This window comes from Agrilus planipennis, unplaced genomic scaffold (genome assembly GCF_000699045.2).
Source record: "Agrilus planipennis isolate EAB-ADULT unplaced genomic scaffold, Apla_2.0 scaffold43, whole genome shotgun sequence".
NCBI classification, from domain to species: domain Eukaryota; kingdom Metazoa; phylum Arthropoda; class Insecta; order Coleoptera; family Buprestidae; genus Agrilus; species Agrilus planipennis.
In genome coordinates, this window is record NW_020438914.1 from 1,314,354 (window position 1) to 1,337,741 (window position 23,388).

The 23,388-nt window shown below is 33.6% G+C and overlaps 4 pseudogenes; all 4 read right to left on the reverse strand.

Moving 5' to 3' along the window:
• Positions 1-2,011: 2,011 nt before the first annotated feature.
• LOC108733974 lies at positions 2,012-2,988 on the reverse strand (annotated as a pseudogene).
• LOC108733975 lies at positions 2,950-3,773 on the reverse strand (annotated as a pseudogene).
• A 47-nt stretch (positions 3,774-3,820) lies between these two features.
• Positions 3,821-4,801, reverse strand: LOC108733973 (annotated as a pseudogene).
• A 91-nt stretch (positions 4,802-4,892) lies between these two features.
• Positions 4,893-5,824, reverse strand: LOC108733972 (annotated as a pseudogene).
• Between the last annotated feature and the right edge of the window lie 17,564 nt (positions 5,825-23,388).

A 23,388-nucleotide genomic window follows, 5' to 3' on the forward strand; every position in this document is an offset into this window, starting at 1 on the left:
GTTGATGTGTTTAATTAGAAGGTTTCTTACATACTAACTAACAATATTAAATTTACTTAAAAACTAGAGAACGACTAACAAAGGGGGTGGAGTTTAAATGAAACATATCATGGTGGTGGATAAATGAAGGAATTTCCTGAATGTCGTCATAGACGAGAGGGTGTTCAACCAGATACAGAAAAGTTCTGAAAACAGGTATGAATGAGCTAACAAAGCCAGGTACTAGTGATAGAAAAACCTCATTTATGCTACCAGGAATTATTGAATTCATAACGTACATTTTGTCTGTATGACAATGAAATTATTCACAAATATTATAAAACCAAATAATAAAGGAAAGGAATTTATGACCTAAAATGTTCGAAGAAATGTTTCAAGTTGAACTGAACAAAGAAATTTGAAATGTAAATAAAGTAATTAACAAGACTAAATCTAACTAAACGGAAAAGTTTTCGAATTAAAGTAATTGTATAAAATATAGACAATTATTAGGACTAAACAACAGAGATACGAGTTTAATTCGTTCCATAACCTTGCTCGTATGTCAATTTGCTCGTATCTCAAAGCAATTTTCCCCATTGAAATTAATTGAAATGCCATTAATCCGTTCCAGTCCCAAAAATGCTACCCCCAATTGTTTTTGTTACGTGTTTTTGAATAAGACACATTCCCAAGATCTCTTTTATCTCACTGGCTGCAGAACCCCCCAATGCTGCTGCGACTGTAACTCATGTAATTCCTCGGTCGTCAATTCCTGAGAGTGCTCCTCGACGAGCTCGTTCACATCTCTCTCATCCATCACCAGGCTCATGGATTTTCCCAGACACTCCACTGAATCCTTCGAAGGTCCTTTCGGCTACAGACTCAGGCCACAGCTTTTTCCATGCAGAGGTCAAAGTCCCCGTTGTAACAGTCAGCCAGGCTTGAACAATAATTCTGAGGCATATCACGATGTTAAAGTGGTCCTTCCAGTACTCTCGAAGGGTGAGGTTTGTGTTTTCTGTTACCTCAAAGCAGAACCGGAACAGATGTTTAATGTACAGCTTTTTGAAATTAGAAATCACCTGCTGATCAATGGGGTGCAGGATAGGAGTGGTTTTAGGCGGTAGATAGAGAACCTTTATAAACTTGAACTCTTCAAGGATGTCATCTTCGAGGTTCGGTGGGTGAGCAGGAGCATTGTCAAGGACAAGAAGGGCTTGCATTGGTAGGTTATTTTCCTGTAGATATTTCTTAATAGAAAGGCCAAAAACCTCGTATCCCAAATGTCGCTCGTATTTCAAAACAAAACTTCGCTCGTTCGACAGCTCGTATCGCAAATAACTCGTATGTTAAGGCACTTGTATCTCGAGGTACCACTGTATTTCATCTTTCAAATAAGTTCGAAACTCTTGGGCATAGTTTGATTTTTACAAAATTAGTCTTTGGCATATTAACATTGTTAATATACTATGATACGTACATATTGGAAGATGAACACCTTTGATGTGTCTTGGATCTATATTTTATGAATTATTCTTTTGTTTAAAGATCATTAAAGAAGTGTGTGATTATTTATTTTAAATTTAAACATTAGCACTGATGTTAATAAACGAATCAAATAAATGATCACATGATCATATATTTTTAGTATTTTTGAATGAATTACCTAAAATTTGATACAACTTTAGTATTCTTAAATGAAATGAGGTTGTAATCATTCGCTGTTTCCAAAAAAGACTTAAAATCGTAAAAACTTATTTTAAGCCAATTTTTATGTTAGAGTTACAGACAAATAAAAAGAAAGTTGTAAAAATCTAGTAATTGTATTAAACTGACGACTGTCAAAAAAACTACAGGCATTAGAAATTGAATCATCCAATCTTTGAATCTCAGCAAAACTCCAACATTTGATAAAATAAAAAAAAATTAACCTTGTCAAAAATTTTTCGAGGACGGTTTAAGACTGTAGTAAAGCTTCTGTAATAAGTTGGTTATGTTTTATTAAACCACTTCAACGTGTTGTGTTTTTATAGGACTAATAATACAATATTTTATTTTACCTTTATTTCTTTAAATTTATGTCTAAATTTGTAATTATATTGGTTGAATCTCATTTATCTTGAAAATATTATTAAATTACTGACTTAAACAACATTTACCTACATTCAATGTTAATTTAACTAGTAAGAATGATTTCATTTTTTGCACAGTTTAAGCCATTCATGAACTAGTTTTCCACTGCTTCGATTGAGTGGTTAATGGTACAAAACTAACTGTCGATATATGCCTCCTGACAATATCTCTTCCTGATTTATCTATTTGGACAAGTTCCTGAATATCCCTGTTAGAACCCAAAGGAATTATAAGTCGTCCTCCATCTTTTAATTGATCTAAAAGAGCCTGTGGAATTTTATTTGCCGCCGCTCCAACGTGAATAGCATTATACGGAGCGTATTCTGACACGCCGCGCCTTCCATCTCCAACAATGAATATTGTCCTACCTGACTCCAGAAGATCGGGATTTCCTGCAGCAACGTTATTCGTGGCTAGATATACTAGTTCAGGTATATGATCTATTCCAATTGCAACACTGTCAGTCCCCATCATGACAGCCATACAAGCTGTGAAGTAACCACTTCCACATCCCACATCAAGAGCTTTTTCCCCAGGTAGAAGTTTATCACTTAGCAACTCCAGAGCATAAGCATGCATGTGAGGAGCACTGATGGTGGCACCGTAACCAATAGTCTGTGGAGAATCTGCGTAAGGATAGTTCTTTGAATAGTAGTATCTATCCACGGCCAGCATTGTCTGAGCTACTTTTGGTGTTTTGATTATTTTTTTTGATTGCAAATTTGAAATCAGTTCTTCATTTAACTTGTCGCTTTGAGTAAAAATCATGGAACGACTCCCCATTAGGAACCATATCAAAGAAGCTACTTCATCATTACAACAATTTTAAACAGTCTTATGTCAAATTTGACATAGATACATAATGTACTTGAGAATTTTATTTCCTTTAAATTAAATTATACATATAAATTGTAATGTTTGAAAATAAAATTCACGGCCACTGATCGTCTTTGTTGGTGAGAGGTACGAATTTTACTGGAATAACATTTTGTTGATTTATTGATCCATTTTGAAGTTTATCAATCTGGACGAGTTCTTGGTACCTATACGAAGGACCAACAGGAATAATAAGTCTTCCTCCAACTTTTAACTGATCCACTAAAGTGCGAGGTAGTTCGTCCGCAGCGGCTCCAACATGGATAGCATTATATGGACCAAATTCAGGTACACCTAGTCTACCATCTCCAACCACAAATCTCACTAATCCTGATTCCAGAAGATCAGGGTTCCCATTAGCAATGTTTTGTATTGACATTTCGACTAATTCAGGAATATGATCTATACCAGTAACAAAACCATTTCGACCTATCATAATGGCCATGCAAGCTGTAAGGTAACCACTTCCTGAACCCACGTCAAGAGCTCTTTCGCCTGGCAAAAGCTTATCATTCAACAACTCTAAGACATACGCATGCATGTGTGGAGCACTGATGGTAGCTCCATATCCTATTCTTTGTGGCGCGTCTACGTAAGGAGAGTTTTCAGAATAATAAAATCTATTTACTTTAAGCATTGTATCGGCAACTCTTAGAGTTTGAATTATATTTAAATATTGTAAATGGGAAACTAATTGTTCCATTTTTAAATAGTTAAGTACAATTTTGGACGAAAAATATAGAAGGTGAAGTTTTCAAAAATGACGTTTCAATGTTATTTACATATATATTTCTGTCAATATTTTTTTAAGCTTTGTTAGAAGACGCAGTTTAATGCACTTTATATGTATATTTTCAAACATATGTCGCTAAAGGGTAAGTACAGTAAGAAATTTATTCTTATGTTTTTGAAGAAGTCCCCCATGGCCACTGCTTTGCTTTGCTGGTCAAAGGAACAAACCTCACCTGCACAACATTTCTTCTGGTGGTCACCCCATCTTCTTGCTTATCTAATTGAACCAGCTCTTGTTCTCCAAAACTATTGCCAACAGGCATTACAAGACGACCACCAACTTTCAGCTGATTAATAAGTGCTGACGGCACGTCACCAGCAGCGGCTCCAACGTGAATTGCGTTGTATGGTGCGTGCTCCGGAACACCTAATCTGCCATCGCCAGTTACGATAACTACACGTTCAGCGTCCATTAAGTCGGGGTTCCCTTGGGAGATATTTTCTTTACATAACTCCGCTAGTTCTGGAACATGTTCAATACCAATCACTTTTCCCGATTCTCCCATCATAATTGCCATGCAAGCTGTCAAGTAACCACTTCCACATCCTACATCCAAAGCTTTTTCTCCAGGTAATAACTTGTCTTTCAGGAGCTCTAAAGCATATGCGTGCATATGGGGAGCACTTATAGTTGCTCCGAAACCAATACTCTGCGGTGAATCTGCATATGGATAATATTTTGAATAGTAGAAACGATCTACAGCTAACATAGTTTCTGCTACCGAAAGAGATTTAATAATGTTTTGATTTCGCAGTCGAGAAATCATATCAGAATGTAATTTGCTATTTTGAGTGAAATTCAATGGACCAAGGGCCATGGGAGCGAGAAAATTTAAATGTTTTTTTTTATATTTTGACAGAAAAGAAACAAAAACGTCAAAGTTACGTCAAGTAGTTTCATTTTTACTGGGCCATTGAGAAGTTCACAGTCGTTATGCTTATGTTATATTGGCAACTGATGCTTTTCTTAACCCTACAGTAAACATTAATTGTCACTACCAATCAAATTTTAACATGAGTTAAATGCAAAACAATGAGATATTCCAACGACAAATTACGATATAAATAAGTGTAGGAAGAATATCATATTAACCAAACAGGAAACAGAGAACACGGCAATCGTTTATTTTCACTTATGTATGTTTCCGTTACATTATTGGATATATTAATATACATTTGCTAAGGTTTCTTAAGTTTTCGATTTTTTTGTATTTTCAAGTAACTTTCGATGTCAATGCAATTCTTCGCCGAGTCCCACGGCCATTGCTTGATCCTATCTGTTAAAGGCAAGTATCTAACAGGGGCTATATCCGTTCTGGTAAAGCGTCCTGAAGGCATTTTATCAAATGCTGTCAAAATTTGATTTTCCTTATCGTTTGTATCAATGGGCATTAAAAGTCGTCCTCCAATTTTAAGCTGTTCTAAAAGCGCACGAGTAGGAGCATACCTAGAAGCTCCTACGAAAATAACATCGTAAGGAGCATGACGGGACACTCCTGCTCTTCCATCGCCATAGTACATACGAATTATGTGTTTTCGAAATAGTTCTGGATTCCCTCTTGCAATATTATCCACTGATATCTCGACGAGTTTTTTTATATGGTCTATACCGATCACTAGACCTCTTGATCCGACCATTGTGGCCATGCACGCCGTTAGATATCCGCTTCCTGATCCCACGTCCAAAACTGTTGCACCAGTTACCAGCTTTGGGCATAAAAGTTCAAGAACGAATGCGTGCATATGAGGGGCGCAAATCCATGATCTGAATCCTAAGTCCTGGGCTTCGTCACTGTACGGAAAACGCCTTGAATAGTAACAACGATCAACTGCCAGCATTGCCATCTCAACTTTGTTACTTTTTAACACCAGTTTTCTCTTTAGGAGTTCAATGACTTCAGACCAGGTCTGAAGCATTACAATAGAATCCATTATAGTGTGAAAAATAAGTAAAAACTGGAAATTTTCTTTTTTGAATTTATTTTTTTTGTCAGAGACGTCACAAAGAATGATAAATCGTCATATGTCCAGAGATTATTCAATATTCCATAGAGATATGCTGGGAAACATTGCTTAATCCGATCTCCGACAAACAAAGGTGCAAGCACTACGAATAATTTCCTTTTTTAAAAATGTAAAATGCACTTACAATATCAGGCACACTTTCGAAATTTAAAGGTAGATTTGATGGAATTTATTTTGTTCACACAAATCATTATATGCAGATTGCTTATTTATTTAAACACTTTTTTAAATTATGTTGGCTAATTACCGTACACTTCCTAATTAATAATCTCCTTAAAATAGTAAACATAACTAAATATGAATGTTCAACCATAATTCACACCCTCCAGGTGTAACTTTTACTTCGGTTTGCGTTTTCTGCAGTAGACTTAAGATCTAATAGGATTAGATTAACGATAAGATCAGGTAGTTTGTGAAGGTTATACTTCGACATCTTGATTATGGATTCCGCCTGTGAGAACCGACGCACATTCTTATTAACGTTTTCTTTTTCCATATGAGCTCGCATTACAACATGAATGGTCTAAGATTCAATCGCCACATAAAACTCACTTAAAGTGACAAATGGAGAAAATACTGGTGAAAACCGCTAATCGATCCAACTGAGAAGGTATGAGGCTTCGATCCACTTAAAAGCGTTTGGTATAAATTACACCGCATGTGACCAAAATGTAATTCTCTACATTTTAACTTTGAAACAATTGCTAGTGATTTTCGTCAAAATCCTTAAATCCATTACATACAGAAATAAGTACGAAATATTCTTGAAGAGGTTGACATTCAACAGTAGACATTAAAGTGAAATTAGCTTCCTATTCTCCATAGATTAATGAAGAAAAATTGTTGCTGCTGTTACGCTCTCGCCGGGAATCGAACCCGAGCCCTTGCATTTACGCAGAAGTGTTTCTACAAACTTTTCTTTTTAATTCATAGATTTTTTTAGCCTTTTTATCCACCTTATAATGTTGTAGGTAATTACTTCGTTGTTTGCATTCGCACGAACTTTTAATTATCGCTTAGCATACATTCTTAATGTATAAAAGATAAGCATTTTATATGTGACCTCTACAATTGCAATTATTGCCTATGTAGTAATAAAACTTTTATCGGTTTGACTTTTGACTATGGACAACAATAAAAACTACGCGAGAACAGTTCATGTCGCACAACACGATTAAAATGCGTAAATATAAATGTCGCCACACATAAATTAAAAAATTAAAAAATGCCATTGTCCATAATATTTCTTCATATATACATATGAATGTATTTCTTACTCTTTTTCCAACCAGTTAAATAAAATGGCAGAACTACTAGTAAAAGAAGCTGATACTTTCTTTGATTCTGTGTTTTATTTTAGTACCTAATACTTAATATGTAGGAGGTTTATCTCCAATAAACCTATATACCTACGCAAAAGCAATTTTCCGTCTGAATTTACATATTATGTACTCAACATTCGATAGATTTGAATGCAGCGGCCGAATTTACATTGTGACTTGATGAATTCTTCTACCTGTTGTAAAGACCGGTCGAATTTACCACTGCTCGATGAATTAGGGAGACAGATTATCCGGTGAGAAAATCCAAGTAACACTAACAGTAGACGATTACTTTTAATAATCGCTCATTGCGATTAATCTACTATTACCATTAATGGCATTAATCGATTATTACGGTAAGTAAATCGATTCGTCTGATTAATCGATTATTCAGTTAGTTTGTAAAAATATTTAGTTAATGGGATAATTTGTCTAGCCCTATACATGTATACCAGTAACAAATCTTGCAATTGTTGTTAGATTTAGACTTATCAGCAAGGAGCTGAAGTAGAAACACGGCATTCGCGCCAGTCAAGTACATATAGGAAGTCACCAAGGGGAAAAAGTGACATATCCCGGATATCCCGCCGTTATAGTAACATTACAAGAAACTCTTTAAGAAGACGCTTTCAACAAAATTACAATATTCATATAATATAATTGACTGAAATTAAATTCATTTGTATATTGTGTTATAGTCACCACAAGTGAAGTAAAAGTTCCCTATGGGCGCTTGACATTAAGCATTATCACCCTTATATCTTCTCTTTATTATTCCTATAACTTCTATCTCTTTTAAAAATTGCTTTTATTACTATTTATTATTCTTCTGTATGTGGTTTAGAGCCTGATGATTCTAGAAAATAATTGAATAAAGCGTAATATCTTAAATCTACTTAATGATGAATAGCATTAGTCCTGGTCGAAAATACAAGACCAAGACTGTCTTTATACTAGCAAGATCAATACCAAACGAACAAGACTAAGACTAAAACCAAGACCGAACATGCAAATATTATTTCCAATGAATTCATGAGTTAAACTATTTAAAACAATTTTAATATATTTTTTTCATCATCATCATAAGGTCGTCAGTCCTAAGACTGATTGGACACGTACCTCCACTCTTTCCTATCCTGAGCAAAACTTCGCATTTCCCTAAAACTAGAACAGCCCACATCCTTAACTATTTGCGAACAGTAATCTAATCTAGGTCTACCTCTACCCCTCTTAACTCCTGTTTCTGCCTCTAATATGTCTCTGACTAGACCTTCATGCCTAAGAATGTGTGCTACCAACCTATCTCGCCTATTTTTTATGGACTTCCCTAGAGTCCTCTGTTCTCCTATTCTTTCTAATACTTCTTCATTTCCATGGAGTCCTCTGTTTTCTTATTCTTTCTAATACTTCTTCATTTCTAACCTTTCTACCCACCTTATCCTCATCATTCGCCTATAACACCACATTTCGAATGCTTCTAACCTTTTCTTTTCCGCCGCGCTTACTGTTCATGTTTCGCATCCGTACAACGTCTTGCTCCAAATATACACCTTTAACAACCTTTTTCGAATTTCTAAATTAACCGTTCGCAAGCATAGAAGTGACTTCTTTTTATTAAAGACGACACGACCTTACGCTATCCTCTGCTTTATATCCCTACTACTCCTTCCGTCCTGACTTATCTGATATTTTTTTTTCATGGAACAAGAAGTGTTTTGTATTTATTATTCGGTATTTTTACTTCTTTCAAGTAATTTGTACTATTTTTGCCGCTAAAAGGTCAATTTATCCCATGGAGGAAGATTACGTTCTAGAGTTTTCATAAAAAAATAAAAATTTGTGCTTAAAAGAATTATTTAAAAAGAAACAAACGTCAGATTACATGGGCAGGACCAAGACTTAACACGCATGACCATGATCGAGACCAAAACTAGAAATATTTGAGCAATATCAAGACCAAAACCAAATAAGCAAAACCAAGACCAATATCAAGACTGAGACGAAAAGATCTTGCTTTGCTCATCACTGTATAAATCTTGCAATGAACCAAAATCATCTATAAAAGAATCTTTTAATATATCCATTACAGCTTACAGATCGACAGGTTCGGATAACAAAAGAGACTACTGCCGTGTAATACCTTAGTTAATTTTATTTTCATTCTTTTTAAGTTGAATACATTAAAACTATTTTTAATCCCATTCGATCATAACGACACGACAGACATACGAGAGGAAAAGTTCATTGCTATTGTCCCTGTGCTCGAGTTACACAGTATAATATTAGCTGTTCCTTTAGAATACCATTACCATCATAACGACATGTGTCAGATCCATAAATAAAAATGTATGTACAAGACAATGGACACTTGCAAAATGATTACAAAGTCGTTTGGCATATAATACCCAACTAGTAACTTACATACGTACAAAGACGTACACGTATGCAAGAATATGATGAAGTAGTGGTCCTGGATATCAACGAAATGACAACGTCATCAAGACATTGACCCGGTTATTACAATAAAACGTAACAACAATATTGCAATTGCACAGGCATCTATCTACTCTGCTGCAGTAAACATTTTCAAACAGGAAAACGAAAAAATAGCAATAAACAATAATACTGTATTAAAGCAAGGAAAATATAGGGAGATTAATGAAAACTACAGCGACGAAATGATTCAGTGGAATTCACCTAAAGAAAAAACAAACAAAAATGAACAGAACAATTTATTTAAAACAAATATTAATTTCTAAAAAATACATGAAATAGTAGGAGAAATCGGAAAGATAAACGATAGATAGAGAAACGATAAGGGCGGTGACGGTTAAGAACAGGGAGTTCGGAAAATTCTAGATGGAAAAGGGAATAAGGTAAGAATGAAAATATATATATTAGACTTGGAGGAAAAAATTAGTTTAGTGAGGAGGATAAAATAGTCATTGGACGAAATGGGTGATATTATTTTGAACAACAAGTTATGATGCATTAAGAGGAATAGCAAGATCATCAGAAGTAAATTTAGAAAAGAAAAGAAGTGAAAGAAGTAAAATACAACAGTACGACAAGAGGGAAAATGAAAGCATGCATCACCTGCGATGAATGGTGGAAGGAAATAATAACAAGATACACATATAAATAATAAAATAGTAAAGGCAAATACAATAATGGAAAAAATAGTGTAAAATATTTATAAAAAGTACCAAAAATGGATGTTAAAATTAGAAAGAGGCACGCCAAACTGTACCTTAAGAAGAGAGATGTGGAGAAGTAGTGGAGGAGACTAGAAGGAGAACAATCAAATATGAGGAAAAATTGGAGCATTTACAGGAAATAAGACGAATGAAATCATGGGTTTTAGGAAGAGTAGTAAGATGAGATATTCAGAGGAAAGAAATAAAGCACTGGAGGAAATGATAAATTAACAGCAGTTGATGGAGTGGAAAAATAAAGGAATTAATATATATTGCATGGCAAAACAGTATTGTATGAAAATAAATAAAAGTAAAACAAAACCTCTGGTGTGCAAGGGAAGAAAAAGTAGGGAAAGAGGATAGGAGACGAGAAATTAGAAGTGACTGACTTTTGGTATTTAGGAAGTCAGATAAGTCAGGACGGAAAAAGTGGTAGGGATATAAAGCAGAGTATAGCGCAGGGTCGAGTCGGTTTCAATAAAAAGAAGTCACTTCTACGCTCGCGAACGGTTAATTTAGAAATTCGAAAAAGGTTGTTAAAGGTGTATATTTGGAGCGCGGCACTGTACGAGTGCGAAACATGGACGGAAACATGGTGGGCGCAGAGGAAAAGAAAAGTTTAAAAGAGTTCGAAATGTGGATACCTACCGTGGATAGTGAAGGTCAGAAATGAAGTGGTATTAGAAAGGGTAGGAGAACAGAGGACTCTATGGAAGTCAATAAGAAATAGGCGAGATAGGTTGGTAGGACACCACGAATAGTTAAGGATATGGGTTGTTCTAGTTTTAGGGAAATGCTAAGATTAGCTCAGGATAGGAAAGAGTGGAGGTGTTTGTCCGACCTTATGATGATGATAATGCATGATAAAGAAAAGGTGTTGTAGGTGACAATAGGGGACACTTATGAAAAATACAAATGTTGAAATATTCAGAAGTTTGGAATAGGAAACGGAAAGTTCACGTCATATGACACAAGGTATGGAAAATAAAGACGGGAGTGAATACAAAAAAAAAATATTAGGAGCAGAAAGCAAGTGTGCAACTCTATTAAAGCAAATTTTAAGAAAGAGAAGAAAGTGCGCAACTGCAACCACTATCAACTAAACAGTTTCAATTTTGTCTTGCTATGAAATTCCTGGAAGCTTTTATGAAGTTTCTGGAAGGTTCCGAAATTTCTTTTTATCATTTCTAAATATCAATTATATCAGTAATTTCTGTAGAAGTAATAATAATAATAATAATAAATAAACGTGACAATCAAGCCAGAAATACAAAAAATTCAATTTCATTTCAATAAAAGGCATCTAAAAATGGTATTGCTTTTCTTCCGTCAGCTGCACAATTTTTACGTTTTATAAAATGAGTAATGCCTAATAGTTTTTCTTTCAAAATGAGGTATTATTCGTTTTGCTAATTAATACATGATTTATAATAAAATGTTCAACGGTTTTTGAATAATAACTATAATAATCGTTTCGAGTGGTTAACCCTTCCTCAAGAATAATTAGTTTGTAATTACTGAATAACTATTTTTTTTAATACAATGAGTAACTAATTGGCTCAGTTATCTTACCAACCGAAACAATTTTAGTTTTTTATTGAATTAAAAAATATTTCACAAATTCATTACCGAAGAATCCATTTCTTTTATTAATAAAAGGATTTTTTGTTCCTTTTTATTACTGAAGGAGTTATTTAAATAATAATTTTCGATGTGAAACACTGGTATTTTATAAATTGATAAAAACTCTATTTTTAGACTTTTTTCTCAGAAATGATACCATTAGCATATGTTTCCATTTAAAATTTGCATAAGGGTTATCAGATATGAAATTGTACTTATAATATATAAACCTAATACATGTAGATTAAAATTTTCCATTATGAAACATAAAATTAAAAATTATTTATCCAGTTCGTCAATACGGAATGTCTTTCTGAATGTAAATTTGTTATTTATATTACCCAAGTGACCTATACCTGATTTATTAACCGAGAATAATAAAAATTATTATTACTGTTAGGACTGATATATCACAAAATCACAATAATTTGCAATCCGATGCCGGTACTGTGCGTGAATTGGCAACATAGGTGTCTATCAAATAGCGTAGTGCGATAAAATCTCTGCAATTACATGGATGGAGAATCTAAACATGCCGACAATACAGATAAAGATTGACTATTTACATAAACTTCCTGAATCACATTTATTCTAATTTAACATATAAACAATACATGAACAAAACCAATACAAAACAAATACTACTTACACTGAAGCTGGTAACCACTAGCTGATTGAGTGCAACGTTGCAAGTACTATTTCTTTACCAGTGCCGGAATTGAATTTACATGTACTTTTAACCACGTTTTTTTCGAAAACGATGGACTTTCGGTCACACAAACATTTACTTAATTTTCTTGATTTATAATGCTCTATCACCTCGGCACTTATTTCTGCGACACATTGTATTGTATTTCCATGTTCTATCTTAATTTCCTGGCGTGATACAAAACCAAGACTAAAGCCAAGACCGAATATACAAGACCATGACCAAATATGCAAGACTTCAAGAAAAATAATTACTTTCGGTGAATTTATTAGTAAAACTATTTAAGCAACTTTAATACATTTTTCACTTGGAACAACACATTTTTTCCATTTAAAATTTTCAGTTTGATTTACAGCATTTTAACACTATCTATGAAAGAAATAAAGCCTTTACCACTATTTGAAAAAACGAATCTATGGAAGTGTCCTTGGAGTAAATGTTCTTTGTTCTTATGTCTGTTCAAAAAGTATAGCGAATTTTGTATTTTCTCAAAAATTATTTATTTATTCATGAATATTTATTTTGTCCCCTTCAAAGTAATTCCCACCTGATATTATATACTTGTGCCAACCTTTTTTCCAATTCTCGAAATACTTCAAAAAATAATTTTTTGTGATCTTGTTCAGCTCCTCATCGATGCCGTCTTTATCTCCTCAATCGTAGCGTAGTGTCGTCCTTCCATGGGCACCTTCAGTTTCGGGAACAAGAAAAAGTCACAGGGTTCCAGATCTTGGAAATACGGTGACCGCGGCATTATTAGTGTGTTGCTTTTGGTCAAACATTCGCGCCCAAGCAACGATATGTGAGCAGAGGCATTATCATGGTGCAAAAGTCAATTCTTCCACAAATCCGGGCGTTTCTGGCGAATTGCTTCGAGCAAGTTACACATTACATGCAGGTAATGTTCCTTATTGACCGTTCTACCCATGGCAAAAACTCATAATTCATCAAGCCCCTGCAATCGAATAAATCTGTAAGCAAAACCTTCACATTCGACCAAACTTGGTGCGCTTTCTTCGATGCCTGGGCGACAGCTTCTATTGGGATGATTAAGCTTTAGTTTCTACGTCATAACCATAAACCCATGATTCGTCACTAGTTATGACCCTCTGGAACAAATTTGGGTCGTTGCAGACAGAGTCCAACAGCTCCTTAGCAATGTTAATGCGATGCTGTTTTTGGTCGAAATTGAGTAAATTTTTGTACGAATTTCGCGGCGACCCGTTTCACGCCCAACTCATTGGTAAAAATCGAATAGCAGGAGCCAATCAATAAATTTAGGTCCTCAGCAACTTCTCTAACGGTGACTCGGTGGCCAATACTATTTTCTCCACTTCATCAATGCTTTCGTCTGTTGACGTGCTCGGAGGTCCGGCACGCTCTTCGTCGTTCACCTTCTCAACCCTCTAAGAACATTTTATACCACTGATAAACGTTGCTTCGATCCAATGTGGCTTCACCATATGCCACAGTCAACATTCGGAATGCGTCCGCGCACTTAATTTTGTTTTTTGTAATAGGCAAAAACCGAAGACGAGCCAAAAACGTGCAAGCAAAGCAGCTGTCAAAAATTAACTGAACATTCAATATGGCCGAACTTGTCGGTATAACTGAGAGACATGAGTACCAACAAAACGCCACAAAAAAAATCTAAAATCGAATATACGTATTCCACGGAAATTCAAAATTCGCAATACTTTTTGAACAGACTTCGTGTATCGATATTTCTATTTCTTTCAAGTATCTTGAACTATACTCTTTGTTAAAAGGTCAATTTATGTATTTGAGAAAAGGTCAGTTTTTGCCTTGGATAAGTTTTCGAGTTTTCGTGAAAAAGGAAAAACGAAATAAAAAACGTAAGTATCAGTTTAAAAGAGCAAGACCAATACCAAGAATAGAAGTGTTTGAGCCATATTAAGACCAAGACCGAATAAGTAAGACCAATATCAATTCCTAGACTGTTCCAGCTGGGACAAACATCAGAAAAAATCATCGAACTTTTAGTAGGATTATGGTAAAAAATCGTATACTAGTCTTAGGAAGAAAGTACAGCACCCCTTCTTGGAAGGTTAACGTTTCGCTTGAGTCCCTAAATTCAGGGAAAAATATCGTACTTTTGTAGAGGAATGGTAAAAAGTGCCTGTTTATGTATTATTTGGATTTTAATCGACTTACCTAAACGACCATCTGCTGCACCCCTAGAATCAACATGTCTCGTAGAAACCTCAGTTAGCTATTGGGTTGTAGTTATGAATTTTTTTATGTTTCTGTACATACTTTAAAGTTAATTATGTAATTCTTTGTTATTAATTATTATTACCCCCTTAATTATCATATAATAACAGTTTCTGCGTTAAAATTTGCACATTTTTTTTAATATTAAAAGGGCGTAAAATAATTATGTAGGGCAGTTTTGCTGATCAGGGTCAATTATTTTATTAATATTTCAACTGTACAATCTTTTAGCCTCGAGTTTTTCTTTAAACAAACTGCAATTTTAAGTAAAACAACGTTTTCAAGTTATCAAGTTAATTCATTTCAGAAAAACATAAAATATTTAAATTCCGATGCAGTTGACTGACAAGGCCAGATTCGTAATTGCATTACCTGCATCAAAAAGAACAAGACAATATTTTTCGTTAACATGATTTAGCTGACACCACATAAGATCACTTAGGTATCTAATTAGAATCGACTTTTATGGGTCAAGGCGATGGATTGGTAAATTATTGTCAACTCATTTCGTATAATTTGATGGATTGAAGTTACTTCTATGCTTGCGAACGGTTAATTTAGAAAAAAGTTGTTAAAGATGTATGTTTGGAGCACGGCGTTGTACGGGTGCGAAATATGGACAGTGGGCGCGGCGGAAAAGAAAAGGTTAGAAGCCTTCGAAATGAGATAAATGATGAGGATAACATGGGTAGAAAAGGTTAGAAATGAAGAGGTATTAAAAAGAATAGGAGAACAGAGGACTGGAAATCAATAAAACTAGGCGAGATAGGTTGGAAGGACACCTTCTCAGGCATGAAGGTTTAGTCAGAGAGATATTAGAGGCAGAAACAGGATTTAGGAGTGGTAGAGGTAGACCTAGGTTATATTACTGTTCGCAAATAGTTAAGGATGTGGGTTGTTCTAGTTTTAGGAAAATTAGTTCAGGATAGGCTTAGGAATGACGACCTAGTGATGATGAACTTTGATGGATACAGGGTGTAAGTTGTACAGAAACATATTAAAAGATAGATTGTAGCTTAAGTGAAACAATAAGTAGAAAGAAAATTTGAACGATTATATAAGCGGACGACATAGAGTTAACATCAACAAATTTTGAAGCGAACAAGACAATGATGAAAAGGTTAAGAAGGTGATTAGAATATAAAATGTTAGAACTGAACAGTCCAGAAAATAAAATGGGAAAACTAGAGGGAAAAAAGTTAAAAAAAAAGAAATAATGTGAAAGGAAAGATGACAGAACAGGTGAAAAAATATATGTTACGAGTGAAGACAACAGAGATAAGGTGCATACAAAAATTCAAGTAGAAGAGGTAATTGTCATGTTGGAAAGGTTAGAAGAAGTGTAGTATTTTACGAGGCAGAACTTTGCGGACAGAAAGAGTATGAGTAAGTAGGAAGCATTTATCAAAAATATGTAAAGTGGATATCACAGCTTGATAAGAGCAAACCAGACCACACATATTGAGGAGGGAAACAAAATATGGTAAAATGGTGGAGGAAAAATTTAAAAGGGCAGCAAAATGTGAGGAAGAAATAGGAAAATTACAAGAAAGGATATCAGACAAGAATATTGGAAAAAGAGAATATTGAATATAAGGATAAGAATAGGTATAGGAGGGAAGGGGAAGAGACACTAAAAGATTTAAAGACATAGGAGACTAAAGGTCGGCATGGGGATGTTATTTAAAAGCACTTCATGTAAAGTAACATTTGTATATGTATATCATATTGTAGCATTTATCTATTTAAATGTGAAAAATATTAAAAATATTGTGTCCTACTAATCTTAATAATTCTATATACAAGACCATACGCGTTTACGATTATAAACACTTGACAAGTGCCATTCAGTTCACCCTCGTGTAAGCCAGTCTATCAGGACTTTACATATACTGAATATAAAATAAAACCGCAAGAATTGTTGAAGAATCAATTCAATAGTTTCNAGGAAAATTACAAGAAAGGATATCAGACAAGAATATTGGAAAAAGAGAATATTGAATATAAGGATAAGAATAGGTATAGGAGGGAAGGGGAAGAGACACTAAAAGATTTAAAGACATAGGAGACTAAAGGTCGGCATGGGGATGTTATTTAAAAGCACTTCATGTAAAGTAACATTTGTATATGTATATCATATTGTAGCATTTATCTATTTAAATGTGAAAAATATTAAAAATATTGTGTCCTACTAATCTTAATAATTCTATATACAAGACCATACGCGTTTACGATTATAAACACTTGACAAGTGCCATTCAGTTCACCCTCGTGTAAGCCAGTCTATCAGGACTTTACATATACTGAATATAAAATAAAACCGCAAGAATTGTTGAAGAATCAATTCAATAGTTTCAGGGGTTGTCCAGACCCTCGTACTCATTAGTGTCCTATTTTAAATTTTCAGAAGTTCAACCCAAAGATGTATCTCCATCCTCTATGGTTTCCAATTATTCTGCATAAGTCCACAAAGGGATTTATATTCCTCTTGTTCTGCTTTTTGATTTGAAAAAAGATTAAAAAAATTGGTTTTTACACATGTCCAATTCTTTGCAAAATTAAGATCAAGACTACTCTAGTTCATCACTATAATTAAGTCAAGATTCGTCACTTATTACTATAGAATTCCAATAAGGAGATTTCCTCCATCAAACATAGTGAGCATTTTTTGACAATATTTGGGCCGTTATTAAAAGATGCGGTACCAACAACGTGCAATCCTATGTAACTTTAAGATGATCATGTAATCGTATAAACTGATGGATCACTAATCTTCAAAATTCCTCTTAAATAGCGGCTATGTTTTCTGAAGTTACTGTTTCAACAAGTCAGGCGAATCGAGAAGTTAAATTTTCTTCTTTAGAACTGTTTGTGTCGTCTATACACTGCTTTTGACTACTACTCTTTTTCTATTGAAACACAAATTCTAATTATTGACAATCATCAGCACTCAAACTTCGCTTGAAATTATAGAACATAATCGCGGCGTGTTAGCTCTAACATCTTGACTTAACTAAAAATTAATAAAAAAATATTGCGGATAGATATAATTTCTTTTTTATTTGCTACTTGCTACTAATAGAATGTGCCGTTATCAGTAACAGTTTGTCACTAACACGGTAATAGTTTAACGATAACATGAAACTCTGCTAGTACTAATACCCTACATACTACCTACCAATTGTTGCAAACTTGATTATTTGTTTATTTATTTAAAAGTTTGCAAAATTTGAAGCGATGATAACGGAGTACTTAAATATTTATTGTTCTAGTATAACTACGCACTTTCAGTCAGATACATTTAATAACTTGCAAGTCAAAACAAATGTGTTTATCGCATATAGATAATAAAGAGATACACATTTGTACTACTTGTTTATAAGTAATGATTTGTTGATTAATTAGTTTTATAAAAAGCATCCTTTCAATTTATTGCTATGTATGGATACTTTATTATTCATATACTACTACTACAGGAAATGGTACTACTTTGTGTAAAATTGATGGAAATCATTTTTACAAATGCTTTGGGTAAAAGCATTTTTTGGTAAGGTTCTCCTGGTTTAGGATACTGTAGGAACAGTGAATGCTGTCATGGCCATGTTCTTTTTGTTTGGTATTGGGTTAGGTAGTCAATGGTAGTGTCCAAAATTTTATTGTCAAGTTCCTCCCAGAATTAAAAGCAAGAGAACGAATCAGAAAAAAGAATATTTCTTCTTAAGAACGACTTCTTGCCACACTGCGATTTCCGGCAACAGGTGACTCTTTTATATCTAGTAAATTTGCATCATTTATTGTTTCCACCACGGTAGCAACGGGCATTTGTTTCTCTTTGTTGATGATTTTCTTTTGATGTTTGTCGGTCACAGTAGAAACCGTCGACGTTTGTTACGTATCGAAGATAGAGAAACTTTTTCGAACTTTGTGAAACTTTTGTTAGAAAAGGCAATATCAATATGGACAAATCGCTGTTTCTTCAGCAGAAGTACATACGGCATGAACTAAATATTATATATAAAAGAAATTATGAGTGCTGTCAGCACAGGGCAAAGTAATATTACGTCGTTAGTATCAGCAATTTCTTATGCTAAAGTGTACGATGTGTTGCATACGTATTTACAAAATTTAATTTTTCAAACAATTTTTAACACAAAGAAAGTGATTAAACAAATTGTTCACAAAAGTGAATTTCGACCACCCGAACAGTTTCGAGCTCATAGTGACTGATAGGNTCTTATGCTAAAGTGTACGATGTGTTGCATACCTATTTACAAAATTTAATTTTTCAAACAATTTTTAACACAAAGAAAGTGATTAAACAAATTGTTCACAACAGTGACTGTTAGTTTCTGTAAAGATAATTTGTTTTTAAATGCAAAAATGGTTTTGGGTCTGAATGAATTAATTTTTATTTGTAAATATAGATTAACAAGCAAAAAATATTTTTTAAAAAAATGTATTATGGTATATAAAATAATAAAGTCGCAACATGTCCACCAGTTGGAAATCAATTTTGTTAGAACTCCGGTAAATCGGAATATAATATTCGGTAAGAGAATTGGGTTGGGCGGTGGGGTAGTATTGCTAAGGAAAAGGGGCAAAGTAGGTTGAGAAGATAAAGGAGTGTAAATTGATAGAATTTTGTTAGAGGTAATAATTTGTTGCTTGGGGGAGTAGGGTAGATGAAGAAAAAAAAAATGTCACCACTTTGCCCTTGATTATTCAAAACCATATTTTGTTATTAATATGATACCCCATTAACTTTTTATAAATTCAAAAGGCCAAAACAAATTTCAATCAAATGGCAACTTCATTTGTACAACACCTAAATATCATCCAACACCAAGACAAAAATTTAAAATTCTTCGAGTCTCAGCAAGATTTTTCAATAAAAAATGGTTTTTGAGTTTCAGATATTCGATAAAAAGAAAAAATATTTCAAGGAAATAGGTTTTTACAGTTTTTTTTTTGAAGTTTTTGAATGTATGATAACGAATTCGTAACATCATTCTATTCGTATTTTAAGAAATCTATTTCATTTTTTGTCTAATTTGATTCTGAGGACTCTGTTGTTTTTACCGTTTAGGGTCCCTATTTAACTTGATTCCTCATTATCTAGTATGTATACAGGGTGTCTTACGGTGACCACCCATTAGAATATTTTAAAAACTACTTCGATTTAACTTTTAAAAGTTTTGACACTAGCGATATTGGATATGTTCTCTTCAATTTTAAAAATAAAGGCATCTACGTACCACTTCAATGTTTAAAATAGAACACCCTATATCTATTTTTAAAGCCTTATGCAGAATTTTATTCCCTTTCGAATGGTACTATGTTATTCTGCATAAGTCCACAAAGGGATTTATATTCCTCTTGTTCTGCTTTTTGATTTGAAAAAAGATTAAAAAAATTGGTTTTTACACATGTCCAATTCTTTGCAAAATTAAGATCAAGACTACTCTAGTTCATCACTATAATTAAGTCAAGATTCGTCACTTATTACTATAGAATTCCAATAAGGAGATTTCCTCCATCAAACATAGTGAGCATTTTTTGACAATATTTGGGCCGTTATTAAAAGATGCGGTACCAACAACGTGCAACGTGCAAAACTGATGGATCACTAATCTTCAAAATTCCTCTTAAATAGCGGCTATGTTTTCTGAAGTTACTGTTTCAACAAGTCAGGCGAATCGAGAAGTTAAATTTTCTTCTTTAGAACTGTTTGTGTCGTCTATACACTGCTTTTGACTACTACTCTTTTTCTATTGAAACACAAATTCTAATTATTGACAATCATCAGCACTCAAACTTCGCTTGAAATTATAGAACATAATCGCGGCGTGTTAGCTCTAACATCTTGACTTAACTAAAAATTAATAAAAAAATATTGCGGATAGATATAATTTCTTTTTTATTTGCTACTTGCTACTAATAGAATGTGCCGTTATCAGTAACAGTTTGTCACTAACACGGTAATAGTTTAACGATAACATGAAGCTCTGCTAGTACTAATACGCTACATACTACCTACCAATTGTTGCAAACTTGATTATTTGTTTATTTATTTAAAAGTTTGCAAAATTTGAAGCGATGATAACGGAGTACTTAAATATTTATTGTTCTAGTATAACTACGCACTTTCAGTCAGATACATTTAATAACTTGCAAGTCAAAACAAATGTGTTTATCGCATATAGATAATAAAGAGATACACATTTGTACTACTTGTTTATAAGTAATGATTTGTTGATTAATTAGTTTTATAAAAAGCATCCTTTCAATTTATTGCTATGTATGGATACTTTATTATTCATATACTACTACTACAGGAAATGGTACTACTTTGTGTAAAATTGATGGAAATCATTTTTACAAATGCTTTGGGTAAAAGCATTTTTTGGTAAGGTTCTCCTGGTTTAGGATACTGTAGGAACAGTGAATGCTGTCATGGCCATGTTCTTTTTGTTTGGTATTGGGTTAGGTAGTCAATGGTAGTGTCCAAAATTTTATTGTCAAGTTCCTCCCAGAATTAAAAGCAAGAGAACGAATCAGAAAAAAGAATATTTCTTCTTAAGAACGACTTCTTGCCACACTGCGATTTCCGGCAACAGGTGACTCTTTTATATCTAGTAAATTTGCATCATTTATTGTTTCCACCACGGTAGCAACGGGCATTTGTTTCTCTTTGTTGATGATTTTCTTTTGATGTTTGTCGGTCACAGTAGAAACCGTCGACGTTTGTTACGTATCGAAGATAGAGAAACTTTTTCGAACTTTGTGAAACTTTTGTTAGAAAAGGCAATATCAATATGGACAAATCGCTGTTTCTTCAGCAGAAGTACATACGGCATGAACTAAATATTATATATAAAAGAAATTATGAGTGCTGTCAGCACAGGGCAAAGTAATATTACGTCGTTAGTATCAGCAATTTCTTATGCTAAAGTGTACGATGTGTTGCATACGTATTTACAAAATTTAATTTTTCAAACAATTTTTAACACAAAGAAAGTGATTAAACAAATTGTTCACAAAAGTGAATTTCGACCACCCGAAGCAATNATTGGCATTGAGAATCAAAATATTTAATAACTAAACTGTTAATATGGGTGTTTGAGTATCAATAATTAACTTCTTATTATTTGTTTTGAAATTCTGCTAAGCCATCTTCGTAGATAATTAAGCGATTTTAATTATTTTCACAAGAAACAGTAAATACTTTGAAAACAAATGAAAATGGGTTTAGTACAGCATAGTACCTACCATTCGAAAGAGAATAAAATTCTGTACGATTGTACAATTTAAAGCCATCATAATTACAGGGTGCTTCATTTTAAATTACAAAGTTGATATTAACCTCCGGTATAACTGGAAGTATGGTACATCATAGATGCCATTATTTTACTTAAGGAGTGCATACCCAATCACGCAATTGCCTAAATTTTCAAAATTTAAATCGAAGTGGTTTCCAAAATGTGGTCACAGTGGGACACCCTGTATATGTATGTAAACAACATCTATACCCTATAACAGAAAGGAGAAAGTTTCCTGGAACTCAGGTGTTGCAGATCTGCTTGATTTTATTTGAAACCAACCACAAATTCTACTCTAGTTATTTCCGTCACCCACTTTTTTTTTGCAAGACATTTAAATTCGACAATATCGGCAGATTTTATTTCAATTAGGAGAAAATATAACAATTGAAAAGAAAGAAAACAAAGCCAGCTACTTACTTATACTAATTTATGTAGGCACACTTTTGTTTTAAAAGTTTCACTTTCAAAAATGAAATTTGACACTAATTTAAGTAAATGAGAAAAATTAGAACTAAATATTAAAATGTACATTGTACAGTGTTCTTCCAACACGCCGGAAGCATCTCAGTGCTTTACAAATAATGTATTTTTAGACCTTTAAACCTCTCTGATAGGGCCTAGAGTACCATAACCAACTGTACTAGGAAGGGTTTGCAAGTTAAAGCCTGTCAAACACGCATAATTTAGTAGAGTAGATTGTTGGGAAACGTATTTCTGTTTTAGCCACCAATTTTGATCTAAGAAGTAATAAAAGTTTGAGTGTGCCTCAACCAGTATCAACCATTCTTCCCTAATGAGTTTACATTGTATTTTTATTTTTTATATCTGAAAAGTGTTTATTTGTATCTGTTGTTACTTGTATTTAAATATAATAAATATAATAGAATATTACTCTTTCTAGAGCGTCTATATATTATTTCGTATTTTTGATCTTTTACAATTTAATTCGCTACGTGACTCCAATCATACAAAGACAAAGGTAAACTATTGAAACGTTTCGAGTAAAAATTATACTTCGTTTACTTTCTGTAGCGATGTGACCTTTAGTTTGGCCGGCGCAAAGTAGAAAAGAACAGCACTAGGCCAAAAAAGGAAGGAGACAAACTCTTAACCGGTGAGGAGCGTATAATCCGTACAGTACTGCACGGAAAAATGGACCATTTTATCCACTA